The sequence below is a fragment of the Sapajus apella genome, unplaced genomic scaffold (genome assembly GCF_009761245.1).
Source record: "Sapajus apella isolate SASKATOON/1434 unplaced genomic scaffold, GSC_monkey_1.0 scaffold65, whole genome shotgun sequence".
Lineage (NCBI taxonomy): Eukaryota > Metazoa > Chordata > Mammalia > Primates > Cebidae > Sapajus > Sapajus apella.
Window position 1 is genome coordinate 4515911 of NW_022437005.1, and position 22592 is coordinate 4538502.

Below are 22592 nucleotides of genomic sequence, written 5' to 3' on the forward strand. Positions count from 1 at the left end.
GATTTGCCCCATGGGCCTAGGATGTAAGCTCAACCTCCGGCCTGCAGTTCCAGATCCAAGGTGACTAGGACAAACTGCCGGCCACCACTGGCTTATCAGGAGCACCTGGTGAGTATTCGGAACTTCCCCAAGCAGCATGGAAGGAGATACAGCCAATAGCTGGCTGGCTTAGCACTTTGGGATCTCATTCTCACACAGGTTTAGGTGGGCCAAACTGGTGGCCGGGGGTTTGCTGGGACAAGCCCCAGACTCTTCCTAGGAAAGCTGACTCACCTGATGGACACACCCCTTCCGAGCTCCTGCTGGGTCACCATCTGCGGGAGGCGGTACTCTAGTCTCCCCTAAGACTCGGCTTACCACCTGTATCAGCTCCCTGGGCAAAGGTCACCTGTGTTCTTAATAGACAGGGCAGAGAGGCCAGGCTCTCAGATAGCAAATTCACTGGAGCATCACTTCTAGCCCTAATTGAGGTCAGGGACAGCCATTGGCCAAATGACACGCCACTAGCAGCAAGAGCAGAGGTAGCTGGCGCAGCCACTGGTGCAGCCACCTCCTGTCCAAAATGTGTACAATGGCCCTTGCTTCCTGTAAAAGGCCTTCCTGCTTTGGGTGTTTTTAAATCTACCTCCTGGTGACCCTCTGGTACATATATTGGTTCCTTTCCTTTGGGACAGTAAGAGAGCTTTGGGATGGTGACAGGAAATGAGTAGATGGATTAGGACACCAGGAAAGTCAGCAAAATCTAAGATGGAGGGGCCAGGGACAGAGGCTACAGACATCTCTCAAAGAGGATGCTGGCTCTTCCCAGCTGGGCCACCCGCACTCGGTCGAGGGTGCTTTGAGGCCCAAGGCCTTCTACATCAAACAGTGGGGACCCACTCTGGGCCCCAAGAGGCACAGCTGCCTCCCCACCACGGCTCGTTCCTGTTTCCCCGCAGTCTATCCATGGTCCATTCACCATCTGTGAGTGCCAACACGTCCACATAGCTGCAGCAACGTCCCTTCTCTCACACAGGAGTGGCTTCTACAGGGACCCTTTGATTTTGAGAAGGCTCCTGGCTCACCCTGACTGTAAGGTAGAAAGAGAGGTGGGGGTGGGTGATAAGAGACATCTCTTACCCATAGGCTCTGCCAACCCTCCTTAGTCTTAGGTGTGATGGGCTGAAGCTAACCTCTGCTTCACACACAAGTCCAAGACGCCAGTGGTTCACCAAGCATGGTAAGAACATTTTAGCCCATCTTAGGCTTCACTGGAAAAGGAAAAAAAAAAGCAGTAGAGGGGACAGCATGAGAGCAACCTGTGGTCCCCGACCTGCAGCAGGTTCAATTTGGAGAGGAGAAAGGGAGAAAACGCTGCACTTCCTGTGCCAGATCCGCCACCTGCATTATTGCTGGGTTTTATTTTTATTTTTTCTTTTCTTTTTTGGACAGAATCTCACTCTGTCACCAGGCTGGAGTGCAGTGGTACGATCTAGGCTCACTGCAACCTCCACCTCCCGGGTTCAAGTGATTCTCCTGTGTTAGCCTCCTGAGTAGGCAGAACTACAGGTGTGCGCCACCACACCCTGCTAATGATTGTATTTTTAGTAGTGACGGGGTTTCGCCATGTTGGTCAGGATGATCTCGATCTCTTAACCTCATGATCCTACCGCCTCGCCTTCCCAAAGTGCTGGGATTACAGGTGCGAGCCACTGCGCCAGGCCATTATTACTCTTAATTCTGACCTCTGTGAAGTAGGTGTTCTCAGGCCCATTCTACAGACATGGAAACTGAAGACTGTTCTGTGCTGCGCTTTGCATTTAAAGAGGGACATTAACCTGGAACATGCATTCACTCTCTATGCACCGTCTCCAAAATTAGAGCTCTCTAAAAAGAGAATGGGCTGCTTTGCAAGGGAGCGAGAGTATGCAGGCCAGGGCTCTTCGGTCGGCATAGAAAGGAACGGCATTCTTGTGATCAGCTGGGAGCTGGACCAAAAGACCTTTAAAGGCTGTTTCCAAATCCATGATTGTAGGATTCTGGGTCTTAATACTTTGCCCACCATCTGCGATTGAACCCAGATGGGTCATGCATTTAAGGGGGCTGCAAACTTCCCATTAGGCAGGGAGAGCTAGAAGGCACCACAGAGATCACCTACGGGCCCCGGTAGGAAAGAGGAACCCAGGGTGGTTGAGGGCATTTTCCGAGGCTCCAGAGCCAATTTGCAGAGTTAACCTCTGTTGACTGAACAAATGGGGGAGCCAGGCCCGAGTGCTGATCAAACGTCTCTGTGCCCATCTCTCTTGTTCACCTGGCTCTCTCCTATCAAGGCTGTGATTCAGCCACCATTTATGCAGCGCCTACTGCATGCCGAGTGTTTCTAGAAATGATTTCACTTAGTCCTCCCCAACTCCACGAGGTGGGTGCCATTCGCCATGTTTCCCAGATGAGCATGGTTAGGTAACCGCCCCAGAAGTTCAGGTACTTGTGGAGATGTCACAAATACTAAATGACAAAACAGGCCTTGCTAACCCCAAGGAAAACTTATGTCTCCATCTGCCGCCTCCCAGCTTGTGCGAGGAAGCACTTTCCTTTCTTATCTTTTCCCTAAGACAAACTGCCATCGACGTGCCAAGCTCCACGGTGGCTATTTCCAGCCCCTCCTGGACGCTGCCCTGACAGATGCTGAACTCCCTGTGGGCCCGCTGGGTTTGCTGGCCTGGCCCCTCGCTCTGACGGGATGAGATGGAGCGGTGTCTATGCACAGACAGATGTTAGGCACCGAGGAGGAAAATTTGCTAATCGAAAGCAGCTTCGGCTAATTGCGGCACTCTCCCTTCTGCGTGGTGCCCTGAAATAGTAGCCACGCTCTGTTCTTTTTTCACAACAGGGAGCCCCAATTGGCAATTTAAATGAGGTTGCAAAGAAGTCAGTTACACAGACCTCTGCTGCCAGTTTCCATGGGTGAGGCCTTGCTGATGCTTCTTGGATAAGGCCTGTGTGCAACTGTCTGTGGACTTGGCTTCTTGCTGTGGGTAATTTGGACTCGCTGTTGGGCTGGAAGAGCTTCATTTAACCCTGGGGAGAACTGGAACCTCCAGAAATTTGATGTAAGCCCAAAAGCACACGATCTGACCTTAAACTCTGGTTCTGACCTGCTTCTGATTTATTCTGTAGCCATCTGAGCCAACAGAACTTTCTTCTGTCATGGGAATATTCTATCTCTGTGTTGTAAAATATGATAGCCACGAGCCACACAAGGCCACTGGGCACTTGGAATGTGGCCAGTGGGACTGAGGAGCTGCACTTGTTGTTTAAATGGCAGCTTAGATTACACAGCCGTGGGTGGCCGGTGGCTGGTGTGCTGGACGCTGCCGACTTTTGTGACTTCATCCCTGATCTCATTCCCCTCCCCTGGCTTTCTCCTTCCCTCCGCCTTCACTCCCAGACCTCCTGCCCTTCTCGATTTTTGCATTTGCTGTTCTCTCTGCTGGCATCACTTTTTCCTCTGATCATTTTATGGTTTGCCCTTGTTCAACAGGAGGGCCTTGGATCAAGTGCATGTCTTTAGAAAGACCGTCCCTATTTTATCGAATAGTGCCCCCAGCCCCACTCCAATTGCTCCTTATGTCTCTGAAGTTATCATGTTTGTGGGTTTTCTTATCTACTGCCCTCTCCCTGGGTAAGAATACCAGTTTCACCAAAGCAGGGATGCGATCTGTCCTCTCCCATTCCAGCTCTGTGTCTGGAACAGCACCTGACAGGCAGAAAGTGCTCAGCACAGTGCCCAGGGCACGTGAACAGCCTGCAGGACAGCCCCCACTTCAGCAAGGAGGAAAGGCAGTCACGGCCCCAGTAATTTCTGCTGTTTGACAAAATAACGTGATCACAGCAGCCTAGAACAGCAAAGATTTGTGATTTCTCCCAATTCTCTGGGTCTGGAATGTGAGCAGAACTCAGTTCCACGTTGTGTCAGTGAGGGTAACTCAGCTGGGGGCTGGGCTGGGCAGGGTGTGTTTTCCTTTCTCCCATTTATCCCTGGATAAGGGTCTGTGGTCCTCTGTGGCACTACTCCTGTGAGGGCCCATGGGCACCCAGAGTGCCCGAGCCCTGCCTGGGACATGCCCCTCACTGCTGCATGGCTGAGGGAACTATTGAGAGGTGCAGAAAGCCACATGGGTCTGTACTTAGGAAAACACAGCCACCCAACTGGCAAGGTGGTGGCATTGATGAGGTTGAAGGGGCTCGAAGTTTGGCCAAATCCAGAGAGTCAGCACAGACAGACACCAAGAGTGCCAGGCTGAAGGGTGAAGGGAAAGGAAAGTCCCTGGAGCCAGGTACATGCTTTAAATCCAGGGAGAGATTGTGGGTCAGAGCTGGGGCGTGCTGACGTGGGGGCGATCGTTATAGCGACATTACCTTTGAGACCCTCATTAGTCTGGGCGTTTCATATGAGCTCATTCTAAGCCACTCAGCGATCCGGCTCAGGGATGATCATGACCCATACAGATCAAGAAGAGAAAAGTAGCTGTTGGTTGGTTGGCTGAACTTACAGGTATGAGCTAAACACTAAGGATTTAAGCTCTGGCTCTTATCTTGGCCAAGTATATCATCTTGGGCATGTTACTAAACTAAGTCTCCATTTCCTCATCTGGCAAATGGTGCTTAGATATGTTCCCACAGCATAGCTTTGTTATGAGGATTAAAGAAGATGTCTGTGAATTAGCAAGACACCCAGCCCATCCATAGTAGGGTATCCTTATGTGATGGTGGGAATGGAGAGGTGGGAACAGATCCACCAAGTAAAGGGCAAAGCCAAGATCAAATGCAGGTCCAGCCGGCTGCATAGCAGCTCCTCCTGCCTCTTCACTGCCACTGAGAGAGGGGTAGCATTCAATGAGCAGATGGCAGTGGCTCAGAGTGCAGGTCAGTGCAAAGGGCTTTCTCAAGTCTTCTCTGCAAAGGAGGGATGGCATACGTGTGTCTTTGGTCATTTCCAGGTGATTCTATCCAAAGTCCATGCAGGAAAGTAGATGCTGTGAGCAAGATGGAATATGCATATCGAAAGATCTAGAGCCAGGGCCCCAGGCATGACTGATCAACATCTAAATGCCACAACACTCAAGGGCCACGCGGTGGGAAGAGACCAGGGACTACGTTTTGGCACTTTCAGATGGGTTTGCAAGCACTGGAAATCAAACCTTCACCAGGAGATGCTTTTGAGATGAAAATCCCAGCAGGGATTTCAGGGATGATGCGGGGAGTAGCATGTGGCCCCTGAGTGGGAAGTTGGAAGTACAGCAGAATGGCAGTCCCTGTTTGTAGACGTTTTTCACGGGGAAGGTCAAAACACGTCCCAGGGAAACCACATCCAAGGTTCAAGATGAGAACCACCTGACTCATTTTTTTTTTTTTTGAGTCTGAGTTTTGCTCTTGTTGCCCAGGCTGGAGTGCAATGGCATGATCTTGGCTCACTGCAACCTCTGCCTCCCGGGTTCAAGCTATTCTCCTGACTCAGTTTCCCAAGTAGCTGGGATTACAGGCATGTGCCACCATGCCCAGCTGTTTTTTTTTTTTTTTTTTTTTTTTTTTGTATTTGGTAGAGATGGGGTTTCACCACATTAGTCAGGCTGGTCTCAAACTCCTGACCTCAGCTGATCTGCCCACCTTGGCCTCCCAAAGTGCTGGGATTACTGGCGCGTACCACTGAGCCCACCCCGGCCAAGATTGTTTCCTAAGAATCAAAACTTGACCACAGGCTGAGTATAGTGGCTCACACCTGTAATCCCAGCACTTTGGGAGGCTGAGGCAGGTAGATGACTTGAGGTCAGGAGTTTGAGACCAGCTTGGCCAGCATGGTGAAACCCTGTCTCTACTAAAATAATAATAATAATAATGAAAAGCATTAGGCAGGTGTTGTGATACATGCCTGTAATCCCAGCTACTCAGGAGGCTGAGTCAGGAGGCTCATTTGAACCCAGGATGTGGAGGTTGTGGTGAGCTGAGATCATGCCACTGCCCTCCAGCCTGGGTGACAGAGTGATACATCTCAAAATAAAAATAAACAAACAAACAAACCCTTGACTACAGAGGCTGGTAACCTGAGATCCCTGATCCACAAAAGCCTGAAATATGATGTCAAATTTTATTTATATGTGCAAGGGAGTATTTTCCTTGAAGGAAGGTCTACAGCAGGAGAGGCAAACTGTGGCATGGCTTTGTTTTGTTGGGTCCACATAGCATTATAAATATTTGAATGACTTCCCAACATTTAAAAATTGGGTACTAGTCCAGAAAAATCTAAATGTTGGGCTTCTCTTGAAAAGACTCACAAGATCTGGTCACATGGGACCCACATTCCAGAAAGAGGTGGCCTCCTTTAGATAGGGTGTTGGAGCCCAGTCAGCTACACGGTCCACAGCACTTCTGTGACCTCCCCAGTGGATGTCCAATGTTACTCCTTATTATCCACATCTTGCACTCTTTTCTTCACTGTTTTATTTTTTAAATGTACCTGGTTCCTCTGGCTTTTTCTTTTGCAACCCATGATTTGAACTTTTAATTGATGCTCAAAGGGTGGCTGATTTCAAGAAGGTCATTGAAACTGAGATCTTTTTTTCCAGCTTAAACTCTTTCCCAACAATCCAGAGTTGAAATCGGCCCTTAGTAGAGGCAGAACACCACCCTGCTCAGGCCTGGAAGCACAGATGCTTTTCCTCCAAAGGAATGTGTGTGTGCTTTTGTCCAAGGGCACATTTACAAATGGCAAACTTATCTTCTGATGCCATAAAACACCAAAAGCTGTGTAGAAATTACTGAAACGCCTATGTATATTCTCTGCAAGATAGTCCTCAGGTGGCAACGCAATCACTGAAAGCAATGACAATCTGGGAAATCCTTTCTTTACAACCTTGATAATTTGGCTTTGAACGGAAATGGATGTGACAGATAGAACTCTTGCTCAGACCCCTTTTCTGAAGCCAGAGCCAACAAGGCTAGTGCTTTTCTTTGGAAAGGGTCTTAAGTAGGTCTTTGCATTTGGGAAGGTCAGGCAAGTCTCTTAGAGCCGATTTCTGAACAGAGACTCACAGATGCACATAGTCACACCCTTGCAGCCAGAGACACTTGGACCTGGAGGGCTGGAGGGACTCAGCTGCCTTGGTCCTTAGGAGGCTTCAGAACCCCCGTGCTGAGGCCCAGCTGGCAAGGGCAAGACACACACACACACACACACACACACACACACACACACACACACACAATGTGAGAGCAGAGGATTAAAGGAAAGTGAAATCTTGGGCGGGGCATTCTGTCCGGCAAAGCACAGGAGGTAAATATGGGCCTTCAGTATCCTATGAGTGGAATGAAGGCAACGCTTAAAAGGCCGCGCCACTGCGCAGCTCCGCCTGTACACAAGATGCTCCCTTGTTGCTGGGCGACAACTGCTGCATCCCCTGCTTGTATTTGCACCCAAGCAGAGGAAGTCACCCCAAAGCTAGAAGGAGAGAAAATGATTGCCCAGAAGTTCATGGAAGCCTTTCTTAATGCCTCAGTCGTTGAGAGCACAGATATTAGGCTGAGGCCCACTCAGTTTGAGGCCTGGCGATGCCATAGGTCAGTTAGTTTATCTTATCTGTGAAATGGGGTAATCATAGAACCTATCTCATCCCAAGGGTGGGTGGGTGGATGAAATGAGATGATCTTGGTGCGGAGCTCAGCACTGTGCCTTGGTAAGCCTGGATAAGCATGAGCTGCTCTCTTAGGTTGGGTTTCCCCGTCACTGACCTGAGACTCTTAACTGCAGTGCAAGTAGTTGATATGGAAAGGGATGCTGGTCCCATGAGGAAGAGAGTGAGGAAGTGAGGCAGGGAAGGGAACGTGGCCTTGAGCAGTTACCACCATGAGCACTGGGGGCTCCCTCCCACTGGGGATGCCTGGATGTCACCTAATGTGGGACAGGCCCCAGAGCTGTCCCACCTGAGGGGTGTGGGGTTCGATACTTACCCACCTGCTCACATCCTGGCCGGGGGCTGCTCCCAGTGTGTCCCGTCCCCAGCCCTGCCCACTTGCAGGGCAAAGAGCCACCATGGGAACCGTGAGCCTTTGGGGGACATGGGCAGGACAGGGACAGCATCTGCTAAAACTGTCCTTGTTTTTCTGACTCCTGTGCTGGAGAGAGAAGAGCTGGGCTTTGGACCCACCCACATCTTAGCCTATAGCTCATCCCTGCCTTTTATAGCTAGGTGGCCCCTTTGCCTCTTTGGGCCTCTGTTTCCACATCTCTTAAAATAGAAACAATGCTCTAATGCTGCAGAATTCGTTTTGAGGACTACCTGTGACAGTGGCCATACAGAAGCAGGCGCGTAGTAGGTGCTCGGCCACTGTGAGCCACCTCACTCGCCAGCTCAACTCAGTTCTGGTTCTCCCGCTTGCCTGTGATCCTTACTCTGTTTCTAGTCCCAGGGTGAGCCCAGGCGGGCACCAGACCTTCTTTCCGCGTGAGCAGGGACAAGCTGACATCCACACCAGTGCTTGCCTCCGAGGTGACTTCTGAGTGACAGGTTGCTGCAGTGATCTCCCATGCTGTGTATTATCATCCTGTTTCCCCTTTAGCTTCAAGCCTCGTCAGTGTGTGGCTTTCATCAGATCCAGGCAGGGTGGAATAACTGCCTGGCCTAACAGTGGCGGAGCCAGCCGGGAGTGGAATCCCAGTGGGAAGAACTTCGGACGATTGCAGCTTCCCCGGCAGGCAGTGGCCTGTGGGCAGATCTGGGGGCTTCTGCTGAGTCAGGCTATGTGGGAGTGTTGGGGCTGGGGCGGGGACGGGGGGCGCCGGATGACATCAGGATGCCCAGTGAAATTTACATTTAGATAAACAAGAAAAAAACCTCTTCCGTACAGCCTGTGAAATACTTGGGCCATGCTTATACTAAAAAGTTATATAGTGTTTATCTGAAATTCAAATTTCACTGGGCCTCTGACATTTTTATTACCTAAATCTGGCAACCCTACCCTGGTGGGAACAGAGAACAAGCCTCCTGAGAGGTCTGGGTCACAGACCAGCAGAGCACCCTCCCACTCGCTGGTAGGCAAAGGCCAGTGTGGAGCCACCGCTTGCCCCGACATGGCCTTCCCTGGGGTCCCCATCCAGGGCCTGTTAAAGCCCTCAGGGCAGTCATTTTTGCCTGAAAAGACTGTTTAACTACACAGCGGGGTCAGTTACAGATTCACTCTTACCACACTCACCTGTGTAAAGAAAACACGATTCTTTATTCTTAGGCGCCAACAGAGCAGCAGCAAATTGTGCATGTGTTGGGTCGTGTTCCCTGGAAACAGAGCCTGAGACCTGGGCTCCAGTGCCCCTGACCCGGTGAAGGAAGCAGAAGAGAGCAGAGGAGGGGCTGAGAGGTGTGGACCAGGGGCACTCAGCTTCTGCCTGGCCCTCCGGGGGCTCGAGAGCCAGGATGGTACCAGGGAGTTGGCTCCACCTTGAGACAAGGGGGTTATGGTTTTGTGCTTCCGCATCTGCAGGCCATTAGCTGCCTTCAGGCAGAGGGCTGGGCCTTGCAACCTCCCAGGTGTCTCCAGGTGTGGCAGTTTCCATGGCAGAGGTGACAGTCCAGAGAAAGCCACGACCATGCATTGAGGTTCCCTGAAACACTTGTAGCAGCTGGGTGCACCTGCTGGTCAAGGAGACCTGGGCATGGCACCAGCAGCCCCCACTACGCTCTGTCTCCTTGCAATGTAATAGTCAGATTCTCTCCGGACTGCGTTCAAGGATCCCTATTGGGAGGTGCACTCTCCTTAGGGACTGTTCTGCCTCTTGTCCATCCCTCCTAAAGGGTGATGGCTGCCAGGTGGGTGTGTGGAGACAGGTGCTGTGTCTTCAAGGCAGTGGAAGAGGGGACTTTGAATACCCATGGAATCAGCAGGATGACGATGGCCTGAGCTTATGTGGCCGCTGGAATCTGCTCCCTGCTGCGGAGGGGTGAGCAGCCCCTTTTGCTTTTTAGGGATATCTTTAGTACTCATTGCTGCAGCCTGTGGCCTGGCCATTTGCCCATGGTTGCGAGGTCCCCATGCATGGGACTTCTTCATCCTGACTCCAGGCTTCAGTTCACCCATCAGACCTTAAAGCATCTTCTGCCCTATCTTGCCCCGGGCTTCTTGTTGCCAAAAGCCAAGGGCACTGCCTCAAGCTTATCTTCCCAGACACTGTTTACTGCTGCTACCCTGTTGCCCACGACACTTCCAAAGTGACCATTGTTGTCATCTCCTGCCACGTCCTGGAAGGCAAGCCACCAAATCCCATGCACCATTCCCACAGCCCAACAACCTTCCCGACTCTACTCTCTGGAATCTAAAGAGTCTGCCTGCTTCTGGGTTTTTGTTCAGGCGGGAAAGTTCAAGCCCCATGCCCGTGAACATTCATCTTTCATTTCTCTTCCACCTTCCCTGGGAAGGTAGTGTGGATACTGAGGTGAGCCTTCTTCGTCTTTCTAGAATCCATGGGGCGCAAAAGGTAGACTCCCCCTTCCTCTGTTCTGGGGAAACTCCTCCCTCCCCAGACGACATTGCTTTCCCCTTCTCTGTGGGATTATAATGGCAGAGAGAGTTGGGATGAAAATGCTTAACTCACAAGGGGGTGTACATCGAGAGGTAGTTACAGTGCCCCTGTGTTTATTGCGGCATTAGTCACAAAAGCCAAAGGTAGCAGCAACCCCGGTGCCCATGACGCATGAATGGAGGGGCAACGTGTGGTGTATACAGCGAATGTTGTTTAGCCTTGGAAAGAGGAAAAATCCTGGCCGGGCATGGTGGTTCATGCCTGTAATCCTAAATATTTTGAGAGATCAAGGAAGGAGGATTGCTTCAGGCCAGGAGTTCAAGACCAGCCAGGGCAACTTAGGGAGACCAGATGTCTACAAAAATTTTAAAAATTAGCTGAGCATGGTGGTGCACATCTGTAGTCCCAGCTACTTGGGAGGCTGAGGTGGGAGGATGGAGGATCACTTGACCCTGGAGTTCAAGGCTGCAGTGATTGCACTCCAGCGTGGTGGCAGAGCAAAAGTCCATTTTAAAAAGAGAGAGAGAGAGAGAAATCCTGTCGCATGGATGCACCTGGAGGACATCACACCTAGTATAATAGGCCAGTCACCAAAAGACAACTCCTGTGTGATTCTACTTCCATGAGGAAGTAGAGTAGTCAGTTTCATAAAGGCAGAAAGTAGAATGATGTTTGTCAGGGGCTAGGAGGAGGGAAAATGGGGATTTGTTGTTTATTGGGTATGAGAACGTTCTGAAGATTGGCACAACAACGTGAATATATTGAACATGACTGCACTGTACACTTAAAGATGACGGAGATAGTCCAGGGACAGTGGCTCATGCCTATAATCCCAACACTTTGGGAGGCAGAGGCAGGAGGATTACTTGAGGCCAGGAGTTTGAGATCAGCCTGGGCAATATAGCAAGACCCCATCCTTACAAAAAAATTAAAAAATTAACCAGCATGGTGGCTCATGCTTGTAGTCCCAGCTACTTACAAGGCTGAAGCGAGAGGACTGCTTGAACCCGGGAGTTCGAGACGGCAGTGAGCTATAATCAGGACACTGCACGCCACCAAGGTGACACAGTGAGACCCTGTCTCTAAAATAAACATAAAAATAAAAAAGGTTAAGGTGGCAAAAATTTAAGTCGTGTATTTTACCACAATTAAAAATAAAAAGTGGGCTGGGTGCAGTGGCTCACGCTTATAATCCCAGCACTTTGGGAGGCCAAGGCGGGCAGATCACCTGAGGTCAGGAGTTTGAGATAAGCCTGGCCTCTACTAAACATAGAAAAATTAGCCGGCATGGTGGCAGGCACCTATGATCCCAGCTACTCGGGAGGCTTAGGCATGAGAATTGCTTGAACCCGAGAGGCAGAGATTGCAGTGAGCCGAGATCATACGACTGCTCTCCAGCCTGGGTGACAGAGCAAGACTCCATCTCAAAAGAAAAAAAAAATTCATCTGTTACAAATGCAGATGTCTGGTTCAGGGAGGGTGAACTAATACATTTGTCCATTCTTTATATGAATTATTCTATTTCATCAGCTCCTGTTCCTTTGCAGAGAATAGGACCCCAAAAGGGAAGAGAATATTTTCATGAAGGAAAAATGCAACCAGGAATAGTCCCACCTAGAACCCCTATCAGACAAATATGTCCAGCCTGGATAGGATTTTATAGACAGGGGACAATTCTATTTACAAAGTTTGGGAGACAGAGTCATGGGGCAAGAAAGGTGGAGGTTGGACAAGCTGGCTTCTACATGGGTGTTGCAGTTTGTCTTGCTTGCAGGCATGGTGATCTTTGTATTCATCCATAAAGCTTACTTGGAATTGCTGGGGCCAGAAGTCCTAGAGAATTAAAAAAAAAATTTTTTTAATGGGCAATGTGATGCCTCTTTTGTATATTACAGAACATTCCTAGTGGGGCCTGGCTCAGCACCCTGTAAACCCATTAATATTCCTGTGGTGGAGTGTATAAATATTCACAGTGACTGAGGTAATGAAGACTATAAATAGCATCATGTCAGTTCCGGCCAGGGTTTGCTGCCAATTAAGTCTCCCCGCCCTGCACCCCCAAAAAGGATTTCTGGATTTCAGAGCCTTCTGGAAATGAAAATGGTAGCTTAGGGATTGTGGACCTGTATGAATTTTGTACCATCTAGAGACTGTAAATGAACAGAGACAGAAGGTAGGAAGGAACCAGCAGGATGAGGTCAACTAATTCAACACCGATTTTATTTTTTTAAAAAATGGAGGTGACTGGCCCACGGTTGCTCTGCTGATCATTGGTGGAGCTAAAGTCAGACAGAGTCTCCTACCCTCAGCCCAGCTCCTCCAGCAGGAGGTAACAGGAACCTCCAGACCCAGAGTCCATGAAGTTGAACTCCTCTTTCCTTCCTAGTTCCCTGAAAAAGTGAGCCCTGCCTTTGGGAATGCCCCCTTACGGCTAGGACACTGTGTGGTGTGCCCTGCGATGGGCTGTTCTGTTGTCCCTGGGAGAGGCATCTGCGGAAGATATTGTCCCAAGGGTTCATGCACTTAGCTCAAGGCCTTGCATACAGATGGCACTCAGCGAATGTTTCAGGAACTGCGAAATTTATTTAGTTATTTATCACCTGTAGACCCATCAAGATAAGGATGGTAATCGAAGGGCTATATGTGAGACAGCCACAAGGAGCAGAGAAAGAAAAGATCTTGCCCTCCATTGCAGAATCTGAGCTAATGGCAAGGAAGGCAAACGCTACTTTATTTTTGAACAATGAGTATTAATGGTCATTGGAAAATGATGACTAAGCCATGGGCCTGACCCCTCCCCAGCCCTCTCGGTACTTGTTGGATGAGTAAGTGAGTCCATGAGTATTAGGAGTCACTTGTCAGAACTCCGTTATAAAAGGCGCAATCCCAGCTGAATCTGAAGTAAGCAAAAATGCCTATTTGACTTATTTTGCTTGATACAATTGAAAAGTCCAAGGGTAGACGCCTTCAGGCATGTCTAAATCCAGGTTTGCAAATGATTGCTGGGGAGTCTGCCCCTTCCCTTCTCTCAGAGCTGCTCTCCTCCATGCTGGCTTCTTTCCGAGGTGAGCTCCGCAGGTGTGGCGACCATGGCCGCAGCAGGCTCAGGTCCCTCCCGCTGAGCAGCCCTCACGAGAAAGTAACTCATATGGCCCAAGAAGGTGACAGGTGGTCACATGCCCACGCCCGGATACTGTGGTGAGCATGGTGCACCCTGAAAGGTAGTTCCTGGGTGGACTGTACGACATGGAGCCCTATGGAAGCTCTTGAGGGCATGAGCTTCCATCCAAAGTGAGGACCATTTCTCCCTCCAAGGTGTGACTACAGCTAGTGCTCGACTTATGACCACGATTGGGACAGGCAGACCGGTCGTAACACAATTTGGTCGTAAGTTGAGTAGGCTATATGTGCAGTTGAAATGGTGCACGCGGAGATGGTAGTGCTGCCGGAAGCTGGTCCGCACTGTCGTACGCCCAGCTGGGCAACGTGTGCGCTGCCAGACGCGGAGCCGTCGTGGCTAGCGATTGTGGTCGTAAAGTCGAATGGTCTTTCAGTTGCATAGGTCGTAAGTCGATCAATACCTGTACAGCCTGCAGGGCCTCTGCGGACTCTTAACAGCCTAGGTGGGAGGGGGCTCCTCACAGTCCGACCTCAGTGTTGTGGGAAGATTACCACTCTTCTTTCCCTTTCTTTTTTTTCCTTTTTGAGACAGAGTCTCCCTCCTTCACCCAGGCTGGAGTGCAGTGGTTCCACCACGGCTCACTGCAGCCTCCACCTTCCCAGGCTCAAGCAATTCTCCCACCTCAGCCTCCCAAGTAGCTGGCACCACAAGTGTGTGCCACCACGAGTGGCTTATTTTTGTTATTTTTGTAAAGACGAGGTGTGGCATGTTGTCCAGGCTCACCATTCCTTCCTGTCTTTTTATTATTTTTTAAAGACAGAGACAGGCCGTATGCAACAGCTCACACCTGTAATCCCAGCACTTTGGGAAGCCGAGGCGGGTGGATCGCTTGAGCTCAGGAGGTCAAGACCAGCCTGGGCAACATGGTGAAACTCTGTCTCTACCAAAAATTAGCCAGGCGTGGTGGCGCACATCTGTGGTCCCAGCTACTCGGGAGGCTGAAGAGGGAGAATCTCTGAAGCCCAGGAGGCAGAGGTTGCAGTGAGCCAAATTGCTCCACTGCACTTTGGCCTGGGAGACAGAGCAAGACCTCGAAAGAAAGAGAGAAAGAGAGAGAGAAAGAAAGAAGGAAAGAAAGAAAAGAGAGACGGGGTCTCGCTGTCTTGCCCAGGTTGATCTTGAACTCCTGGTCTCAAGTGATCATCTTCCTGCCTTGGACTCCCAACGTGTTGGGATTACAGGAGTGAGTGACCCTCATTTCCATTCTTTCTCTATGAAACACTGGTCATGTGAAGGGAGAAGCTGCAACCCTGGGGAGTGTGGGCAGAGGTACAGGGAGCCAGGCAGCAGCATTGTCAGACAGCGTTCTCTGAGATCCTGAGAGGTAAGCATTTGAGCTCCCTCAGCCTCTACTCCATCAGTGCAGAGGTCCCATCATCGTCTCACTGAAGACCGAGGGCACAGCAGGCCTCCAAGGGACAACCATGGGTTCCTTCTCACCCTCATGCTCTCCCCTCCCCTTGGTGCTGTAAGACTGAAGTGTTCTCGGGGAATAGGGGTAGATCCTCCGTTTTCCTATAAATCTGCTTGGTTTGGGAGATACTTACATTCTCCATATCTTTGAGGCATTAACTATATAATAAAGTAGCTTTTAATAAAGGATATCAGTGCTTTGAATACGTGACTCTACATTTATAATAAAAGTAGAAACAGAAAATGAAGGCACTGAGCAAAAGAAGCAAATTTAACCACAAAGTGAAAGAGCTGTTCATCTATGCTGGTTTCCCTATACGGTCATTAGGGTTAGCTCAGAGCTTCCTAGTAGGCCGAGTATAAAAGGAAATAAGATCTTTACAAATTCTTTGTATCATAAAGGTAGAAATATACCAATTTTGAAAAGCATACTTTTTTCTTGGCATTAAGTTCTGAAAGAAATATATCATGTGGGATAATTTATAAGACAAAATGTGAGTAGCAACATTCTCAACCGTGTTCCCACAGTTGTAGATTCCCCTGCCCAAACCCCGTAATACACCTTGTGACTACCCTCTATAATAGGGGAGGGAAAAATGCTAATTTTAAGTATTAACATCCCACTTCCCTGGGGTAGGCAATACCATATGTGTCTAAACATAAAGCAAACCATGAAAATAAGGTAATCTCACAGTTTCTCAGCAAGAACATCCCCAAAAATGCTTTTTGGCCACTTGAATACATAAACTTTTAGGGATATAGATTAAATAGTCTTACATGTATCATTAGATTTCATAATTTAATTACACACACTTGAAATCACATATTATATAAAATAATATTCAGAAATGTTCATACGGTAATCTGTTAATGGCAAAATAATACATAAAAATATTGCACTTTTCCCATTGACCTTTTGCAAAAACAGTGGTATTCTAATGGGAGTCATTTTTTATGTTGTCAAAGTGTTTTTTTTTTTTTTTTTGTTATTGTTATTTGTTTGAGATGGAGTCTCGCTCTGTTGCCCAGGTTAGAGTGCAATGACGTGGTATCAGCTCACTGCAACCTCCGCCTCCCAGGTACAAGCGATTATCCTGCCTCAGGCTGCCGAGTAGCTGGGATTGCAGGCACTTGCCACCACACCTGGCTAATTTTTGTGTTTTTAGTACAGATGGGGTCTCACCATCTGGGTCACTTTGTAACCCCAAAGTGCTCGGATTACAGGCATGAGCCACCGCGCCCGGCCTGCGTTGTAGAATTTTTAGAGAATAACAACTTCACTTCCAGCCCATGGTGGAAGAAATGTCCTTTTTTGAATCCATGTATAATGTGCTCACTGGTAATTGCATCCCAAGCCCCAAATACTCATTTGTATGGCATTAGAGCAGTTCCCTCATCCTCACCCCATTTATCTGATAGAGGGGGCATATTTGTGATCACTTCCTTATGAAGACCCGTCATACAGCTTTTAAAAATAACCTTAGGCCAGCAAGGTGGTCATTCCCTGCCAGTGTGTCCTCCCCAAATAGGACTTTGTGGTTCAAAATACAGTACAGTCTTGACAGAACACCCTGTAACACAAGAACTTTTACAGGGCAGGATTACGTTGTGCCTGTAATCCCAGCTACCTGGGAGGCTGAGGCAGGAGAATTGCTTGAACCCGGGAGGTGGAGGTGGCAGTGGGCCGAGGTCACACCGTTGCACTCCAGCCTGGGTGGAGGACAAGAGCAACACTCTGTCTCAAAAACAAAAAAAAGCTTAAAGGATGTCAAACATTTGCAATTGGGAGGTCATTCTTTTGGGAATTGAGATTAAATTCCACGGATTCCTTTATGCCTTATTTAAACAAGTAACTAAGCATCTAAAACCAGAATTGATTGTGGTCATTCCCGGCCCATGTGTCCTCCCCAAACAGGACTTTGTGGTTCAAAATACAGTACAGTCATTGACAGAACACCCTGTAACACAAGAACTTTTACAGGGCAGGGTTACGTTGAGACATCTGCTTAGTTCTGTTGTATGATGGCCAAGTGCTTAAGCTGTCCATAATGCACCCAACCCTGCAGCTTGTCCAGGTTAGAAAAGGGATGCCTTAGAAGAGGGGTGCTCCCCTGGGGAGACGGAGAGCTGAGTGTGCTTTGCCAGGTGCATGATCTGTTCTTTTTTTTTTTTTTGATACGGAGTTTCACTCTTGTCACCCAGGTTGGAGTACAATGGCTCGATCTTGGCTCACTGCAACCTCTGCCTTCCTGGTTCAAGCGATTCTCCTGCCTCAGCCTCCCAAATAGCTGAGATTACAGGTGCCCGTCACCACGTCCAGCTAATTTTTGTATGTTTAGTAGAGATAGGGTTTCTCCATGTTGGCCAGGCTGGTCTTGAACTGACCTCAGGTGATCCAGCTGCCTTGGGCTCCCAAAGTGCTGGGATTACAGATGTGAGCCACTGCGCCCCGCCCAGGTGCATGGTCTTGAATAGGTCATTTACTTCCTTGGGCCTTGGTTTTCTTATGGAAGAAATGAGGGGTTTAGGCTAAATTAGAGAAGGATTTTGGGGAGCACAACAGGGGCATGGGGATGGCATCACGTACTGGGGGTTCTCTAGTGCCCTCTTCTCATTTCTGTCAACAGAATATAATTCTTCTTTGATCTACTTTATATAAAGGAATTCCAGGTAACATTTCCTTTGAAGTAAAGATCCCTTTTTTTAATTTAAAAAAAAAAAAAAACAGAGGAGCAGCTTGTTATTGAGGTTTGCATGCTCTGGAGTTCTCTGACTTCAAAGCCATTGAGGTCATAGTTGTCTTCCTATTGATGGCTAATGAGGACATGATGCGCGTGGTGATTTGTGGGTAGACGCTGCCTGGGAGCTGTGAGCTGCACCATATGGCAGCACAGACGCTGCAGATCCCACCATAAAGGGCCGTTTAGCTGGAAGCCCCTCATCCCAGCAAAGCTGCTTGGAATTTTATCAGATAGAAGCGAAGGACAAGACGTGGTTCTCCAATGTTGCAACATACTTGAGTCACTTGGGGAGTTTTTAAGACTTCTGATATCCAGGCCATTCCTTATGCTAATCAAGTCAAACTCTGGAGGTGGGATCCAAGCATCAGTAATTTGTAACTCTCCCCATGCGAGGCCTAATGTGCTGTCAAGTTTAAGAATAAGTGCCACTGGTAAAGCCACTTGGAAAACAGTATGGCAATCCCTCAAACAATTAAAAATGGAATTACCATAAGATCCAGCCATTTCACTTCTGGGTATATACCCAAAAGAATTGAATGCAGGTTCTCAAAGAGATATTTGTGTATCCATGTTCATAGCAATATTATTCACAACAGCCATAAGGTGGGAGCAACCCAAACGTCTATCAACAGATGAAGAATAGACAAAATTGTGTTGTGTACATACAAAAGAATATTGTTCAGGCTTAAAAAGGCAGGACATTCTGAGACGTGCTGCAGCATGGATGAACCTTGAGAGCATTATGTGTTGGAGATGAATGCTCGGTGCTGCAAAGAAAAATTAGCACTGAGACAAAGGATTTGTGAAATAAGCCAGACACAGAAGGACAGATACTGTAAAATACCACTTAAACATTTTTTCTTTTTAAATTCTCCGCAGGGCAAGTTGTACACAGCTCCACTTAGATGAGGTGTCTAGAGTAGTCAACTTCATAGAAACAGAAAGCCAGAATAGTGGCTGCCAGCGGCTGCCGGGAGAGAATGGAGACTGACTGTTCAACGGGTATGGAGTTTCAATTTTGCAAGTTGAAAAGAGTTCTGGAGATTGGTTGCACACCAATGTGAACGCACTTAACACTACTGAAGCGTGCACTTAAAAATGGTTGAAATGGGACATTTTATGTTAGGTGTATTTTACCACAGTTAATACAATAACCTGAAAAGAGCAAGTGGCATCATGAATGTTTTGCTGGGGAAACTGAGGTCTGTGGGCCAGCGGCATCACGTCTCCTTGGAGATGGTCACACACGCAGCATCTGAGGCCTGGCCCAGACCTGCTGAGTCAGCACTCGCATTTTTTAACAAGAAAACTCCAGGTGGTTCGTGTACTCACTCAATTTTGAGAAGTACTAGTTGTAATAAACCAAATATTAGACTAAGGTTTAGAAGATTAGAAGATGTAGCAGACATTGTTGTTTGCCTACCCAGCATTCATTTCTTCTCTTCTTCCTTCCTTCTTAGAGAAACTGACATTCTGTGAGTAGCCTCACGTTTCAGAGGGGGCTCACCTCATCCACGCCCCCATAACCCCATAGCAGTCCCACTCCCCTGGCCAGTGATTGCTTTACAGGTGGACATGTTGCCCAGTTCTGGCCAATGAAACTGAAGGAAGTTCTGCTGGAGAGTTTCTGGGAGAGGTTGCCTCCCCTGAAGGACACCCAAGAAGAAAAAGGCTTCTTCTTCCTTTGGAAGTTTTTTTCTTCTTTTTCTTCCTTTTTTTTTTTGAGATGGAGTCTCTCTCTGTTGCCCAGGCTGGAGTGCAGTGGCATGATCTTGGCTCAATGCAACCTCCACCTCCCAGGTTCAAGTGATTCTCCTGCCTCAGCCTTTCAAGTAGCTGGGATTACAGGTGCATGCCACCACGCACAGCTAAGTTTTGTGTTTTCAGTGGAGACAGGGTTTTACCATGTTGGCCAGGCTGGTCTTGAACCGCTGACCTCCAGTGTTCCAACCATCTTGGCCTCCCAAAGTGCTGGGATTACAAGCATGAAGCACCACAGCCAGCCCCTTTGGAAGTCTGCACATTGGAATGGGACCCCAGCAAAATCTTGGGACCTTGGGAGCAGCTAGCCTGGCCCTTGTTCACACAGTCATTGACTGATAAGATCCTGGGTCCACCTCATCAAAGGATTTCTTGTTACGTGAGATTAGAAATGTATTTACTGTTTCAGACCATGTGAGGCAGGATTTTCCATTACTTATAGCCCAGGGTTTCTATGCTATTAACCCGATGTCCATGCTATTGACATCCAGGGCCAGATAATTCTTTGTTGTGGGGCGGTCGTGTACATGGCAGAATGCTTAGCCGTGTCCTCGTCCTCTGCCCATTAGAGCCAATAGTCCTTCTGCCTCTCCCAGGTGTGACAACTCAAGTGCCTCTGGACATTGCCAACGTTGCCTGGGGAGGTGGGGGCAATGGCCCCAGTTGAGCACCGCTGTTGCAGCCAAAGGTGTTGTAAAGAACGTGAAGACCTTTTTATTCTGGCCCCCGCTGTTGCTGGGGAGCCTCAGGAAGGCAAAAATTGCTGCCTATGTCCCCGCCCCAGACATGGTGCAAGGATCAAAGTGAGATCAGGTGTGTGAGAAAAGCAAACACCCTCAAGGTGTTACTAACCATTACCCGTCTTTGATGCTGCTGGTGCATTGATAGCAATGTTGTAGTTTCCATTTATTCTTAGAAGATTTCATAGGCAGAGATGTTGAACTTAACAGATGGCCAGCATGGATAGTGAATGGAATTTTCCCTCAGCAAAGGCGGAGCAGCTCATGAGACTTTCAGGCTTTTCCTTGCTCAGAAATTCTGGATTCTCACTCAATTCATCAATGCTAATTCTCAATCCCAAATTCATCGTCCCATAAAGCCATGGATGCTGAGGCGTTCCTCTGTTCACACCTGAGATACACACCATCTGTGTGAAACAAACACATTTTCACAGATGAAGAGAGAGTTTCCTAATTAGCTGCTGAAGAGAGACTAATGCCCTCAGCTCACACATCTGTGGATTTAAGACCCACAGAGTCAGGGGACCCTGAACAAACTCTCATGTCTTTTGCTCCCCTTCCTAGGCCACTTTTCTTTTCTTTTTTTTTTTTTTTTTTTTGAGACAGAGTCTCACTCTCACCCAGGCTGAAGTGCAATGGAGCGATCTCAGATCACTGCAATCTCCGCCTCCTGGGTTCAAGTGATTCTCCTGCCTCAGCCTCCTGAGTAGCTGGGATTACAGGCACGTGCCACCACGCCTGGCTAATTTTTCGTATAACAGGGTTTTATCATGTTAGCTAGGATGGTCGCCGTCTCCTGACCTCATGATCTGCCCGCCTGGGCCTTCCAAAGTGCTGGGATTACAGACGTGATCCACTGTGTCTGGCCCAAGGCCACTTTTCTCAGGAGCCCCCTGACTTCCAAAATCAGTGCCTTTGGATCTCTCTCTTCTGGGAGAGTTCAGTGTCTTCTGAAGGGTTCCAAAATGTCCTTCGCAGTAAGAAGGCGTACACAAGGAGCTCAACTTTATAGAAAGATGGAGGAGAATTGGGAGAGTGGCACTGGAGAGGGGACAGGGCTGTGAAAGGGAGGTGCCGGATGCACCTGATCGTTTATATCATCGAATGCTTGCCATGTGTTCGGCAGTGGGGCCGGTGTGAGAGGTAGGAACAAAGGCCATTAGGAGGCTGCTACAGCCTTTGGGGGCCTCATTATCTACTGGGGAACGTGTGGAGGACTTTGGGTCATTCCTGTAACATAGTCCCATATTATGATATGGGGTACCTGTCCCCAAGAACAGGATAACTGTCTCAATTTTGGTTCCCCCATCCCCACACCTGCACCCCATGAGCTTTAGGGACATTGACTCCCTTGCTGAACCCAGAGGTAGAACACACATAACAGACCATAATTTTTGTTTTAGGGATTGGCACATTACAATTTGAACCAGAGAAGGCATTTATTGGGGGCCTCTACAAAAAGACAGCTTTGTGTTTCTTTGGGGGAAAGGGGTGTGCCTTGCAAAAGCGATGTTGCAGCCCAGTTACTTCCACAAAGGAGTTAAGCCGAGGACTGAGCCGATTTACAGAGGAAGGGTGAGTTGAGAGAGCTCCTGGGAAATCAGGCTGGAGCCTTGCTCAAGTCACGTCTGATCTACCTCTGGGCTTTTCAGTAGCATGTGCTAATAACACCTCCTTATTGTGTAAACTGATTTACACTGGGTTTTCTGTTACTTTCATCGTAAACTGTCCAAACTGACACAGAATTTTGTGCCAGGAAGGGAATGCTACAAGGAACAAACCTTAAATGTGGGTTGGTTGAGAAGCAATGTTCAGGCAGACAGCAGCAAAGATGGCTCTGTGAAACTAGGAAGGTGGCAGCGGGTGCGATGGATCACGCCTGTAATCCCAGCACTTTGGGAGACCGAGGTGGGCAGATCACTTGAGGGCCGGAGTCTGAGACCAGCCTGGTCAACATGGTGAAAGCTCATCTCTACTAAAAATACAAACATTAGCTGGGCATGGTGGTGTGTGCTTGTAATCTCAGCTACTTGCGAGGCTGAAAAAGGAGAATCGATTTAACCCAGGAGGCAGAGGTTGCAGTGAACTGAGATCATGTCATTGTACTCCAGCCTGGGGAACAAGAGCGAAACTTCATCTCAAAAACAAAACAAAACAAACAAACAGACAAAGAACAACTAGAAAGATGGCAACCCTCATTTAACAAAATG

The 22592-nt window shown here is 48.6% G+C and overlaps 1 protein-coding gene across 1 annotated transcript in view; it reads left to right on the forward strand.

Moving 5' to 3' along the window:
* Positions 1 to 22592, forward strand: part of BANF2 (BANF family member 2) — a 32689-nt gene continuing 10097 nt past the window's right edge. Inside the window, exon 1 of the mRNA XM_032248237.1 lies at positions 1 to 108. The gene's annotated coding sequence lies outside the window, so the exon portion shown is untranslated. The remainder of the gene's footprint in view (positions 109 to 22592) is intronic.